This window comes from Bos javanicus, chromosome 7, assembly GCF_032452875.1.
Source record: "Bos javanicus breed banteng chromosome 7, ARS-OSU_banteng_1.0, whole genome shotgun sequence".
NCBI lineage: Eukaryota > Metazoa > Chordata > Mammalia > Artiodactyla > Bovidae > Bos > Bos javanicus.
The window spans coordinates 59,874,051-59,888,945 of record NC_083874.1 but is presented as its reverse complement, the minus strand read 5'-3'; the positions used below and the strand labels follow the sequence as shown (position 1 = coordinate 59,888,945).

General features: G+C 45.4%; 1 long non-coding RNA gene across 1 annotated transcript in view; it reads left to right on the top strand.

Moving 5' to 3' along the window:
- The first annotated feature begins 6,809 nt into the window (after nt 1-6,809).
- The window catches only part of LOC133251462 (uncharacterized), a 169,939-nt gene continuing 161,853 nt past the window's right edge, over nt 6,810-14,895 (top strand). The window contains exons 1-2 of the long non-coding RNA XR_009737625.1: nt 6,810-6,875; nt 13,606-13,716. This is a non-coding gene — a long non-coding RNA (uncharacterized LOC133251462). The remainder of the gene's footprint in view (nt 6,876-13,605; nt 13,717-14,895) is intronic.

Genomic DNA, 14,895 nt, shown 5'->3' with positions numbered 1-14,895 from the left:
GTGGGAGGGGACCTGCCATATCGCCAATCCACCATGTCCCCTGCCCTTACGACAGGAAAGAGAGTTCAGTGGAATAGGGCACGTGCTTTGGAGTCAGACCTGTGTTCACATCACAGCTCCCAAACTAACTTGCTGGATGACCTTAGGAATAACCTTTCCTCTCTCTAAATCTCTGTTTCCTCTTCTACAAAATGGAGCAATAGCCAGGCCTGCTTCTGAGGTTGCAGAAGGAGTAAATTAGAAAAGGAACACAAAGCGTGTGGCACCGAGACCATCACACAGGTAACGTAGATTAGCTGTTGTTATTGTCATTGAAATGATCCACAGCTGAAAGAGGTTTGAGAGCCTCAGTTCCACATGGAGAAGCACTGAAATCTGCTTCACAAGGATGATTTCTTATGGTGGAAAAGAGGCCCAGAAGCTGAAGAGTGTCTTACTCTCTAAGAGACACATATGTGTTTGGGACATACACACACACACACACACACACATATGCACCTGCATGCCTTCACACCTGGACACATTTATCCTTATGGCATATGTGTGCACACATTTGTGCATGCATGCACATACATACATGTATACACACAATATGTGGGCCTTCCTGGTGGCTCAGAGGTAAAGAATCTGTCTGTAAAGCAGGAGATGCAAGTTCGATCCCTGGGTGGGGAAGATGCCCTGGAGAAGGAAATGGCAACCCATTCCTGTATTCTTGCCTAGGAAATCCCATGGACAGAAGAGCCTGGTGGGCTACAGTTCATGGTGTCACAAAAGACTGAAATGTGACTTAGCGACTAAACAACAGTGAACACAAAAAACATATATGGCACATATATGCTCACACACACACACACTACACCTATGGTTGTACATGCTTATACATGTTTGCATGTACCCAAATGTGTGCATGCCCATACTCACAGGTACACACACTCTCACCCTACTTTGCCTACTTAACACCTACTCCTTTAGCTTTCAACCCAAAGGTCACAGCCATGGGGCAGCTGCCCTGACCTACCAGGTGAGGCTGGGGCACTCAGGCTGTGTTCTTAGCACTGTGCATTTTTCCTCTTCAGTTTGCATCTTAATTGTCATTGAACAATTGTGTAATAAGTTGTTTAATTCTGGATTTCTTACCAGAAGTTTGTTCTGCAGAGGGGAGGGACAAAGTCTGACTATTTTCCACTGGTGGAAAGCTGCTAACATAGCCTAGCTCATAGTAGGCTTTCAACAGATACACACCCTTGATTGAACAGGACCATCAGATTCCATTTTGCATGCAAGCTGGAGGATAGCTGATTCACTGTGGGCCACCTTGTGTGAGTTTTGGGCTTTGGGTCCATGATGGTTTGTAGGCTCACCCAGTGAAACCCAAGCCTCAGAATGCTGTGGAAGCTGGTTAGGAAGAAAATTCACCTTTCAAATGTGTTCTGAGTCACCAGGCAAACAAGTGTCGGCGGTGGATGGAATGCTAAGAAGTCTGAAAGGTAGACTTGCTACTTAGTACTTGTACTAAGTACTACTTACTTACATTACTAAGTACTACTTAGTAATGCACTTAGTACTTGCTACTTCTCGCTCTGTTTTCCCTGGGAGGTGAGGGGACACCAGCAGCTGCCACAAGTAATAAGGTTGATGAATCACTGCCTGGGCTGGGTCAGAGCTGTTTTCTTTCTCTCAGGCTAGACGATAGCAGTGAACAGGCCCAAATGGACATAAAGAGGGCAGAGGATGATGGGCTGATGGAAATGAAGAACGTAGAGCTGGGAGGTTTGAGTAATTTATTTTCCTTCCTTTATTTATTAAAGGAATAGTTCTGGGCACCTTCTAAGTGCCAGGCACTTGGGCCAGTTGCTGGAAATTGGAGAATTAGGAGAAAATGAGATCTATGTGGTCTTTGGCCTCTGGGTATTCAAGCCTACTTGAGAGATGGAAAGGACAACAGGCAATTAGAATGCAGTGTGATCAGTGCTCCATTGGGGAAGTTTGATAGAGGGGAGCTCCAGGGAGAATGGGGATGGCTTCTGTAGAGGGAGATCTCCGAGCTAAAACCTGGAGAAGGACCACAGTTATCCAGGCTGGGAGAAGAGGAAAGAGTAGTGTGAGTGGAGAGAAGTGTTTGCGGGCAGGCCCCAAAGGGAAAGAGGGCACACGGTACACCAAGAGAGATGGCAGGAACTCAGTGCAGCAATAGCTGGTTGGTCCTGCTGTGTGGGCCTGGGGGCAAGGTCCACGGGATGCAGAGTTCATCCGTGTGGACTCGGAAGCCCCTGCCCCCAGGGTGTGGCAGAGGTATCCTAGGACTGAAGTACTCATAGGCTGGGAGAAGACCATTCTGGGGACAAGAGGAGTCCATCAAAGGGGACCAGAGCACCGGGGGCAGGGATCTCCTGCAGACCTGAGGATTCAGGGTGTGGGGGAAGGAGCTTTGCCTTCCACTGGCTACGTGACTGACCATCCTCTGGGCCCGTTTTCTCACCTGTCACCAGGGAGGCCTAGGTGACCTTTCAAGTACCTTCCAGCGGCTACTGCCTAAGCTTTCATTAGGCTGAATGAGCTGTGTGCTACACCCCCCAGCCCCCACAGCCACTCTCTGCCTCGCCTCCCATCCCCACAGCTCTTTCTACCCTTCAGTGTCTACCCTGGCCCCCTGGGCCTCATATTCTCTATCACTACTCAGAAGCTGTGTCTTACAGGCAACTCACATCACATCTCTGGGCTTCAGTTTCCACACTAACGGGAAGTGATGGGGGTGATAATACCACCTACTTTTTCCTCCTCATCTGGTGCCTTTCTACATCCAGGCCACCTGGCCTTCTCTCTCCAGCTATTTCTTGCCTGGAATTCTTTGCCTCTTTCTCCCCCAGCCTCCACCCCCTCACTTTTGTCATGCTAATTCTTCCTTCTCTTTCAAATAGAAGCTTAAGCAAGATTCCTTCACAGAAGCCTTCCTTAAGGGGGTCTATCGCTTGCTGTATTCCACTTTAACACTCTGTATACTTCCTTCTTAACACTCATCACAGCGGTCCTTTACCCAGTTGTGTGTGATAACTATTTCCCTTTCTGAGGTACAAGCAGGGGCAGGGAATATATCCGACACCTGTCCTGGGTGTATAGTAGGCCCTGGGTGTGAATTGTTCAGTGGATAAATGAATATCCTGATGGATTTAATATATTTCATACATATGTAAGTTATTAATTATACTCAGCCAGGCCTACAAACTGGCTGAGTATAATAAACTCAGTTTTCCAAAAAAACCCCCCCAAAACAAAAACAAACCACAAGTTTAGTAACATGTTCTAGCCACTAGAGGGCGGTGTGAAACCATAACGCTGGTGGGGTGGGGGCCTCAGGGTCCCCAGCCCTTTTATGAGTTGGAATGGGGCTTCTAAGGTGGCATTAGTGGTAAAGAATTGGCCTGCCAATGCAGAAGATGTAAGAGATGAGGGTTCGATACCTGGGTTGGGAAGATCCCCGGGAGAAAGGCATGGCAACCCACACTAGTATTCTTGCCTGGAGAGTGTTATGGACAGAAGAGCCTGGTGGGGTACAGTCCATAGGATTGCGAAGAGTTGACATGACTGAAGTGACTTAGCACACATGCATGCATAATGTTCAGCACTTTGTGTTCTATCCATATCCTGGATTCATTACATAAAATTCAAAATATACATAGACCGTTACGAGTTGGAAGGCTTGTCAAAGCCTGTTCGGTCCAATCCTGGACACTGAGGCCTGAGGGAGAGTGAGGTTCCCCTGCCTTCACTGGCCCTATGGCACAGACTTGTTCCTGGTTGTGGGCAAACCCCCCTCTTTTCAGTATTCCTATTTTCTATTATGTGGGAGACATCATTGTAAATCCTATCTGTCCAACCATCCAATACATATTTATTGACCTTCCACTACGTGCTGAGCACTGTTAGGTGCTAGAAGCTCTGGTGTACCAAACAGGTCCCCGTCTCATGGAGAGCACTGTCTAGTTGGAAGGAGGGGCACTGAGAAATCATATATCATTACAAACTGATTAGTGCGATGGAAAAAGTCAGAGCCTGTTTGCTGCTGCTGCTGCTGCTAAGTCACTTCAGTCGTGTCCGACTCTGTGCTACCCCATAGACCGCAGCCCACCAGGCTCCCCTGTCCCTGGGATTCTCCAGGCAAGAACACTGGAGTGGGTTGCCACTTCCTTCTCCAGTGCAAGAAAGTGAAAAGTGAAAGAAGTCGCTCAGTCGTGTCTGACTCCTAGCGACCCCATGGACTGTAGCCTACCAGGCTCCTCCATCCATGGGATTTTCCAGGCAAAAGTACTGGAGTGGGGTGACATTGCCTTCTCCACAGAGCCCATTTAGGGCTACCTAATTCTTTCTTGAGCTCATTCTTGAAGGAACGGTCATATAGCAGAAATCCAGAGGTTAAGCAGCCACTGGCAGAGGGATCAGAAGACCAGGCTTTTGTGCACAGGTCCATCTGAGCTGCCAGGTGCTATTGGGCAAGTCCTTTCCCCTCTTTGTCTTCTGTTTTTCCATCTGTATAATTATAGAAGCATTTCAAGCCTAAAACTTTTGATTAGGAGGGGCTTGTACCTTAAATACTTGGGGTGCCTTCTCAGTCCAGGAGCCCGAACTTTTGGAGTTCAAATTATATCCTCAATATACATAGGGATCTCACTTTAAAGAGTCAACCATTTGTGATGTGAATTTTCACTCCAGTGGAGTTTTTTTCATGTGTTAATTTCTGTAAGTGAGGATCACACCTATTGATGTCTCAGAGACTAACTTGCTGTTTAGTCACTCAGGCATGTCCGACTCTGTGACCCCATGGACTGCAGATCACCAGGCCTCCCTGTCCTTCACCATCTCCCAGACTAATTAATTAAAAACACCAAGAATTTAGCTTTGCAGAAGGTTTTCAGTCTGAATTTCCAGAAGGTGGGCAGGTGGGAAAGACTTGTAGCAGGAGGCAAAAAGGATTAAATTTCAAAACCTAGAGTTAAGCTCCTCCAGGTTAAAGCATTTATTTATTGTTAAATTTTTAATCACTGTCCATCTGGGACAGGTGAGCCCTGGCTCAGGGTCTCTTGAATACAGCTAAGAACCTGATGCCCTTGAGTTTGCTGTTGCTGAGGAGGCTACAGTTCCATGGCTCTGCCTCGGGCAACCATTCCTATTCCCTGTGGGATCTGGGAAGCTCTGACCCTCTTACTCTGGGCTGAAGAAGGGCACATGCAGGCATGTCTTTCATCATGCAAATATCTTGGCTCTTGATAAGGGATATTTTAATCAGAATATTTATCTCTTTGACCTGCTGCTCCAGGACCTGGCTTGTCCATTAAATTTCTGAAATTTGTGGGGCAGTTGCAGCAGGTGGTAGGCTGGCCTGGAGCAGAGCTGAGGGCAGTAGTTCTCAGGGATGGGGCCACCTCCATGTGGTTGCCTCACCTGAGAGTTTGTGAGCATAGAGGATGAATAATGGAGATGGTGACCCAATCAGCTTTTGCCTGTCCCAGGATGGCCAGAAATCTCTAAGGAAGAGACAGGGAGGTGATGAGGGCCAAGACAATGTAAAGGACCACAGGACCACAGCTGATGTCTACTTTGGGTCACGCCGAATCAGCAGTCCAGGTTGTTGGATCAGAGAAAATAGTCAGTTGGATTTAGGGCCCAAAGACCTATAATTTGCACTGAGGCAGAGGGAGGAGATGGCATCTGGAGGACCCGGGAAGATGAAATGAAAATGGCATGAACAGGAGATCAGTATTAATGGGAACCAGGACCCATGGAAGGGAAAAAGGGAAAAGAGGTTTTCAAATGCTAGAGAGAGAGACATGTTTAAAAGTAAACATAATTCTTCACATGGGTTTGCTTACCCGTACACCTCATGCATACTTCACATGCACAATATTGTCCACTGCTTTGTGGGACAGACTCAGAGGCCCCATTGCTTTGTGGGACAGACTCAGAGCCACTCTCACTCCTTGGTGAGGGAGGGGCACTCGCTGGCTTCCTGCAACACGATGAGGGCAACAAACTTTAATCTGGTGATGCTTGTAGGAAGGATCAGAAAGGGAGAGAAAGGAAGAGGGACAGCTCAGAAGGAAATTGACAGTTAAAGAAGAGATAAGACATGTGCTGCTGTGTCCTCTCAGGAATCAATCACATTCAGCTGGTCACAAGACGAGCAGCCTCTGGAGGGGAGCAGATGGTCAGCCTGGAGCCTGGAGGAGGAGTGACCATGGCGCCTAGTACCAGAACTGTACTACCTGGGGTGAGAGCATAGGGCCTCAAGTCATGCAGACTCAAGTTCAAGTCCCTGTTCTGCCACTTACTGGTTGTGTTCTTGGACCACATATGTAGTCTCTCTCTTAATTTCTTCATCAGTAAAGTGAGAATAAAGTGTCCAGTATGCTACTGGGGAAGAGCAGAGGGCAATTCAAACTCTGGAAGATAGTAGAGGACAGAGGAGTCTGGTATGCTGCTGTTCATGGGGTCATAAAGAGTCAGACACTACTAAGCGATTGAACAACAACAAAAAGTGGTAATAATAGTGGTTGTGGAAATTAGGTGAAATCATACAGAAGTACTTGGCACAATAGTAACCACTAAATAACTATCAGCTATGGTCATAAAAGTTGTAATGAATAATGTGAATGGAGTGAATTAGGTTGAATATTGTAGATTATATTGAATAATATAAGCATTTTCCTATCTCCTCCAGTTGACAGATTATTCCCTTGATTTCAACTCTTCTGGGCTACCTTAAGTCTCTTCTGCCTTTCTCACCCAAATTATTTTTAACTTTTTTTTTTTTTTTCAGATTCCATTCACTGAAGAAAAAATAAACCTCCTTCGGAGGCTAAAGAAGCTGAGTCTTAGATAAGGTAAGGTAACACTGTTAAGTAAGGTGATACATGTAGCAATGCGCTGCTGCTGCTGCTGCTAAGTCACTTCAGTCGTGTCCGACTCTGTGCTACCCCATAGACGGCAGCCCACCAGGCTCCCCCGTCCCTGGGAATTTCCAGGCAAGAACACTGGAGTGGGTTGCCATTTCCTTCTCCAATGCATGAAAGTGAAAAGTGAAAGTGAAGTTGCTCAGTCGTGTCCGACCCTCAGCGACCCCATGGACTGCAGCCTACCAGGCTCCACCGTCCATGGGATTTTCCAGGCAAGAGTACTGGAGTGGGCTTCCATTGCCTTCTCCGTAGCAATGCGCACTAGAGCAAATACCCTCGCCACCACCTTTTAGCAGGGAAGACAGACTTCCGTGAACGACAGAGAAGCACAATGAATGACTCCATAGGGACTGGCAGAGGGAACTAGCCTAATGCAGGGGTTCAGGAAGGCTTCCTTGGGAGTTAGCAGTGCTGCAAGGGATCAAGATTTTTCACTGGCGGAATGGCGGACTGGGGGAAAGCGACCCCCAGAGGGAGTACGAGGAATGCTTTTAGGAATCTGGCATGTGAGAATTTTAAAAATTATAATAATTATGTATTCATTGCAAATTATTAATGCAAAAGACTCTGTTTTACATTTATGAAGTGATAGCATGTTTCCTTCCTTTTAAAATATATAAATACATGTACAGTATTCTTGCCTGAAGAATTCTTGTATGGACAGAGGAGCCTGGTGGGCAACAGTCTATGGGGTGGCAAAGAATCAGATATGACTGGGTGACTAATACTTTCCCTTTTCACTTTCAGAGACCAATAGTTGGCAAACATTAGCTGTGTGATGACAAAAATCATGATTCCAAAAGTCTAATGTCTAAAGTTTGAGAAACTAATTTTGTACCACTTTAGATTTTTTTAGAAGAGAAAACTGAGACTCAGAGATACTAAATGACTTGTTTAATGTCACAGAGTGAGTTGGTGACCAAGCTTAGTCATATGAAAATCTGTGCCACTTCCCCCAAATCCTAAGATAACAGGGAAAGTAATGTATCAGGTTTGAGTTCCAGGAGACGTTTGATGAATGATTCTCGGTTCTTCTGGATAGATTCTTGGATTAGAATTCTTGGATTAGAATCTTGCTGGCACTTTCTTTATTTTATTTTTTTTTTCAAATTAATTTCTTTTTCCAGAATTCATCTATCTCCCAGATTCTCCTCTGTGGTGAGAGGGCCTTGGCTTTAGAAGGAGGATTTGTGACCAAGTCACTTTGTTCTCCTGGCCCCTGAATCATTAGGTTAAGTTCTGTCAGCTGACCTTACCTGGAGCTGGGGAGGGACAGACCCTGAATTTCTGGATGGGGCTGCAGCCAAGCCAGGTCTTGTCCCTGGTGTGTGGTCATGAGTGTAACCTCTTCCTCCCTGGGCTGCCTAGCTGATGGGGCCATTAGGAAGAGAACATGAGGCTAAGTATTTGGAGCTTGAAATGCCTGCCACTGGAGGGGCTGTTATGACCATTCATGCCCTCCCTATCAGTAGCAATGAGGCACATGAGCTGTGACCATCAACCATCCTGGCCAACTGACTCCAGAGCACTACGCAGGGCTGAGCCTGCGCTGATATGCTGACATTTACTCAACAACCAGACTGCTTCCTAGGGACTCCCTGGTGGCTTAGATGGTAAAGAATCTGCCTGCAATACAGGAGACCTGAGTTTGATCCCTGGGTCGGGAAGATCCCCTGGAGAAGGGAATGGCTATCCACTCCAGTATTCTTGCCTGGAGTATTCCATATACAGAGGAGCCTGGTGGGCTACAGTCCATGGGGTCACAAAGAGTCGAACACAATGGAATGACTAACACATGGACTGCTTTCTGAGAGAGAAAACCTACTCTTCATGAAATAGTGTCACAAATAGGATTTCATGTTGATTTTTGTAGTCACCCTCAGAGTAATCATCATCATTACTGTTGTGGTAAAGAGGAAACTAAAGCCGGGACCTGTGAAAGAGGTCTGTCCCAGGTGACTAGGCTGGTGAGTGGTGACCTTGGGCCCAGCCCACGGAATTTATGGCTGCCAGACAGGAGCTCTTTTTTCAGCACCTCCACTGCCAGCCCCCATCCCTACACTGAGCTCGGGGGGCAGGGGAGAGGGCAAAGGAAGGACCTGACCTTTCAGCAGACTTGCCTGTTCATTTCTGAAGTTGTCATTGATGGAAAACAGGCCTGGAGGGAGGAGAGAATGAGAAGAGCTACCATTAATCTCTAATTAATTTCTAACCAAATTAGGAAAACCAGCTTTTCACATAAGTAGAGACGATTGTGACAGTTGTAGGCTGTATTCTTCGTTAGGAGCTAGATTTCTAGGAAGAATTTGGGCAGTTTGAATTCTTTGCCTCTCATATAGACCTTTCCAGATTTTATCTGCTCATCTGATTATTTCATTATTTTATATATCTCTGGGCTTCCTTGGTGGCTGAGATGGTAAAGAATCTGCCTGCAATGCAGGATACCTGGGTTCAATCCCTGGGTCAGGAAGGTCCCCTGGAGAAGGAAATGGCAACCCACTCCAGTATAGTAGTCAAGCTTCTCCAGAGAAATAGAAGCAGTAATATATACATCATGGATATATATATCTATAGATAAATATTGATTGATTTTAAGGGATTAGCTCATGTGATTGTGGAGGTTGCCAAGTCCAAAATCTTCAGGAGAGGTCAGCAGGATGAAGACCTAGGGAAGAGCTGACGTTGCAACTTGAGTCTGAAGCCTGTCTGGAGGTAGAATTCGCTCTTCCTTAGGGGAAGACAGTCTTTTTCCTTTACATTCTTCAAGTGATTAGATGAGGCCCATCCGCATTATGAGGGGTGGTTAATCTGCTTTACTCGAAGTCAACAGATTTATATGTTAACTTAATCTAGAAATGCCTTCACAGCTGTATCCAGCTGTGTCTGGCCAAATATCTGGGCATTGTGGCTTAGCCAAGTTGACACATAAAACTAACCATCACAGTATATAAACATACAATATGTAGGATAACATAAGCTAATATTTCAGTTCAGTTCAGTCGCTGAGTCGTGTCCGACTCTTCGCAACCCCATGAATTGCAGCACACCAGGCCTCCCTGTCCATCACCAACTCCTGGAGTTCACTCAAACTTACGTCTATTGAGTCAGTGATGCCATCCAGCCATCTCATCCTCTGTTGTCCCCTTCTCCTCCTGCCCCCAATCCCTCCCAGGATCAGAGTCTTCCAATGAGTCAACTTTTTGCATGAGGTGGCCAAAGTATTGGAGTTTCAGCTTTAGCATCAGCCCTTCCAAAGAACACCCAGGACTGATCTCCTTTAGAATGGGCTGGTTGGATCTCCTTGCAGTCCAAGGGACTCTCAAGAGTCTTCTCCAACACCACAGTTCAAAAGCATCAATTCTTCGGCACTCAGCTTTCTTCACAGTCCAACTCTCACATCCATACATGACTACTGGAAAAACCATAGCCTTGACTAGATGGACCTTTGTTGGCAAAGTAATGTCTCTGCTTTTGAATATGCTGTCTAGGTTGGTGATAACTTTCCTTCCAAGGAGTAAGCATCTTTTAATTTCATGGCTGAAGTCACCATCTGCAGTGATTTTGGAGCCCCCCAAAATAAAATCTGACACTGTTTCCACTGTTTCCCCATCTATTTCCCATGAAATGGTGGGACCAGATGCCATGATCTTCGTTTTCTGAATGTTGAGCTTTAAGCCAACTTTTTCACTCTCCTCTTTCACTTTCATCAAGAGGCTTTTGAGTTCCTCTTCACTTTCTGCCATAAGGGTGGTGTCATCTGCATATCTGAAGTTATTGATATTTCTCCTGGCAATCTTGATTCCAGCTTGTGCTTCTTCCAGCCCAGCGTTTCTCATGATATACTCTGCATACAAGTTAAATAAGCAGGGTGACAATATACAGCCTTGACGAACTCCTTTTCCTATTTGGAACCAGTCTGTTGTTCCATGTCCAGTTCTAACTGTGGCTTCCTGACCTGCATATAGGTTTCTCAAGAGGCAGGTCAGGTGGTCTGGTATTCCCATCTCTTTCAGAATTTTCCACAGTTTATTGTGATCCACACAGTCAAAGGCTTTGGCATAGTCAATAAAGCAGAAATAGATGTTTTTCTGGAACTCTCTTCCTTTTTCCATGATCCAGCAGATGTTGGCAATTTGATCTCTGGTTCCTCTGCCTTTTCTAAAACCAGCTTGAACATCAGGAAGTTCACAGTTCACATATTGCTGAAGCCTGGCTTGGAGAATTTTGAGCATTACTTTACTAGTGTGTGAGATGAGTGCAATTGTGCAGTAGTTTGAGCATTCTTTGGCATTGCCTTTCTTTGGGATTGGAATGAAAACTGACCTTTTCCAGTCCTGTGGCCACTGCTGAGTTTTCCAAATTTGCTGGCATATTGAGTGCAGCACTTTCACAGCATCATCTTTCAGAATTTGAAATAGCTCAACTGGAATTCCATCACCTCCACTAGCTTTGTTTGTAGTGATGCTTCCTAAGGCCCACTTGACTTCACATTCCAGGATGTCTGGCTCTAGGTGAGTGATCACACCATCGTGATTATCTTGGTTGTGAAGCTCTTTTTTGTACAGTTCTTCTGTGTATTCTTGCCACCTCTTCTTAATATATTCTGCTTCTGTTAGGTCTAAGCTAATATTTCTTCTTCTGTTAAGCTAATATTTACTGACCATTTGTTATGAGCCAGGAAACATTATCTCCTTGAATGATTTTTTTCTAATGATTACAGTACAGTACCTTGCACATAGATAGAAATAAAAGGTGGTTTTAAAAATCAGAAGGCAATTCAGAGTAGAGGTTAAGAAACATGATTTTGGCACTGGGCAGACCTGAGTTCAAGTTCTAATATCTAACTTGGGCAAGTTACTTAATTTTTTCAAGTCTCTTTTTCCTCATCTGTAGAAGAGAATTAAAAATAGTACTTACTTCCTCAACATAAGCAGTGACTTGAAAAATAGTTATTGACAAAATGAAGTTTGAAGTTACCTCCAGAGTTATTATGAGAATTAAAGGAGATAACTTATCTAAAGCCCCTTCCTCACATAGTACCTGAAAAATGACAAGAACACGATGGATTTCTTTGCCTTGTACTATGATTATTTTTCTTCTTGACATCGGCAGCTGTTGGGATCCACCTCACAGGACTCAGTAAGGTGTGGCTTCCAGGAAGGTCTTGCCTCTAAAGGCCAGGTCAGAACAGAACAGAAATCTCCCTGGCCTGACTCAGAGGCTGGTTTCTCTTACTTCCTTGGCATAATTCTTGGGGCAGTCAGTTCTCAGCTGCTCCCCAAACTCCTTTCTCGGAGCTCTGGCTGTGACTGGGTTTGGCAGGGAGCGTCCTCCAGGTAATATGGTCTGGAGCCCAGTGAGCTTCCCATGTCTCTGCCAGCACACCCTTCTTCTTGTCTGCAGCCCAGCCATCAGATCTGTCTCATGAAGCTTGAGTTACTGCCTCTTAATGGAAAACAGCTGCCTGCTCCTCTTAATGTCTACGACCTCCCTGCACATACTCATTCTATTGATTTGGCTAATCATTCTCATTTGTTCTAAGGCAAATTGCACTACTTGTACTTGGAATATAAGGACATCAGGAAGACCACAAACCATTATAGTTTTAACTAATGCATTCATCATTCAATAAAATATTTGTGGTGCACTAAAGGACGGAGTCTCAGCTCTGACACTTACCAGCTGTGTGATCTGAGTCAAATTTCTTAATCTCTCTTATGTCTGTCTCAGTTTCCTCACCTATAAAATGAGGGCAATGTTAATGTCTACTCAAAATGGTTATTAGAACACTTAAATTAGTTAGTATGTGTAAAACGTGTAAATATATGCCCGATGTATATGGGACGGATTGGGGGTAGGAGGAGAAGGGGACGACAGAGGATGAGATGGCTGAATGGCATCACTGACTCGATGGACGTGAGTCTCAGTGAACTCCGGGAGCTGGTGTTGGACATGGAGGCCTGGCGTGCTGTGATTCATGGGGTCGCAAAGAGTCGGACACGACTGTGCGACTGATCTGATCTGATCTGATTATGATGATTATTATTACATTGCTACTTCTAACTCTACTTTGTTCCAACAATGCTACTGGGTGTTGGGGGAACAGCAGTGAACACAAAACACTTTGTCCCTGCCTTGTGAAGTTTATATACTTGTGAGTAGAGGCGAAAAAGAATAAACAGGTAAAACAAAACTCCCCACTGATGTGACTACAAATTGTGATGTGTCCCAAAGAAAACCAACAGGATGCTTTGACAAACACACAGTGGACTGGGGGAAACAACTTAGAGAGGCAGGTATGGTAGATGTTACTGAACTGCTACTATTTAGGCACAACTCCCTGGTAGCTCAGCTGGTTGCAGTTGAGAATCTGCCTGCAATGCAGGAGACCCCAGTTTGATTCTTGGGTCCGGAAGATTCCCTGGAAAAGGAATAGGCTACCCACTCCAGTATTCTTGTCTGGAGAGTCCCATGGACAGAGGAGCCTGGTGGGCTACAGTCCTTAGGGTCGCAAAGAGTCAGACGTGACTGAGTGACTAATACTTTTCACTAGAGAGTATATGAAAATGTAGAAAGTACATAGAATAGTTTTGTGTTTTAATAAATAGAGCAATCTGTTGAACTTGTTTCATTGAACGCTTGAATCATTCCTCCACAGTCCATTGGCCAGAACCACCAGGAGGCTCCACCCACATCAAGGCAGTGAAGGAGGGGGAGGTGCTGGGATTACAGCCTTCCCGCATGCCTGGAAAGAGGAGCACTGAAAAGGGTGAGTTCCAGAGGGTTCTATCACAGAGAGTGATTTTTAAAATGTCCTTTAAAAAATAAATTTCCTGAAGGAAAAAAATAAGTCATTTAAAAAAATTAAAGAATGGTGTAGAAGACATAGACTTAAAGCAAAAATGGAGAATGTGGTGTGAGAACGGACTTTGCAGCCTGGAAGTTCTGTCATCCCTGTGCTCCTGTGGAACTGTCAGATTTAGTGACAAGGCTACAGGCATCATCCTGCAGAGATCTTCAAGCCCACTGCAGCTGCCAGGTGCCCCAACCAAGCTTTCCAGAATGTCCAGTCTGGAAGGATGCTGGCCTCATGTCCCTTCCCCACTCTGCTCAGAAACCTCAGTAGCCCAGCACCCTGCCTGTAGCCCTCCTCCAGGTATTCATTTTAAGACCCACCTCTCCTCCCTAAAATGCCTGGAGACCTTGGCCCCAGATAATGGCTTCTTGCTAGTCACCAACATCCTCCACACGTGCTGACTCCTTCTCACATAGATCCCTGCGGTTCCTGAAAACATGATGGGACCATGCTCTGAGGAGGACCGTGTGGTGTTTGACAGGGTTCTGTTTCAAGAAGTTTTGGAATGTAGCCAGAATGTGGAACAGCTGCAGGGGAAGGGGAGAGAGAGAAAGTAGAAGGTGGGGGGGCGGGGAGTAGGGGATGGGAAAGGTGGGGTCGAGGTGGTGACAGAATCCCTGCCTCTCTCAATTCTTCATATTTATTTTCATTCTTCATCTTTTAAAATAAGTGGTCACTTTGGACTGATGTCTGTCAAGCAGCACAAAGAAGGCAGTTTTGCAGGGACTAAAGGTGTGAGGACCAAAGCATTGTTTTTAGCACCCAGCTTCCAATAAATGTTATCCTTTAGTATGATTTAGAATATAACATCATGCTTGATTCTCATAAGACCCTGTGAGCAGAATGTGTCAGGTACTCTCAAGGACGTTTTACAGGTACAGAAACTGAAGCTGAGAGAGTTAAAATGACTAGAGTGTGGCCCTTTAGCAAGTCTGTGATGGTAACTAGGCTCAGGAACAAGGTCTGTGGACTTCACATCCTACGCTCTTTAAGCTGATACCCTACCACTAACTATGCTTTGTTGTTTAGTTGCTAAGTTGTTTCCGATTCTTTTGCAATCACATGGACTGTAGCCTGCCAGGCATCCTCTGT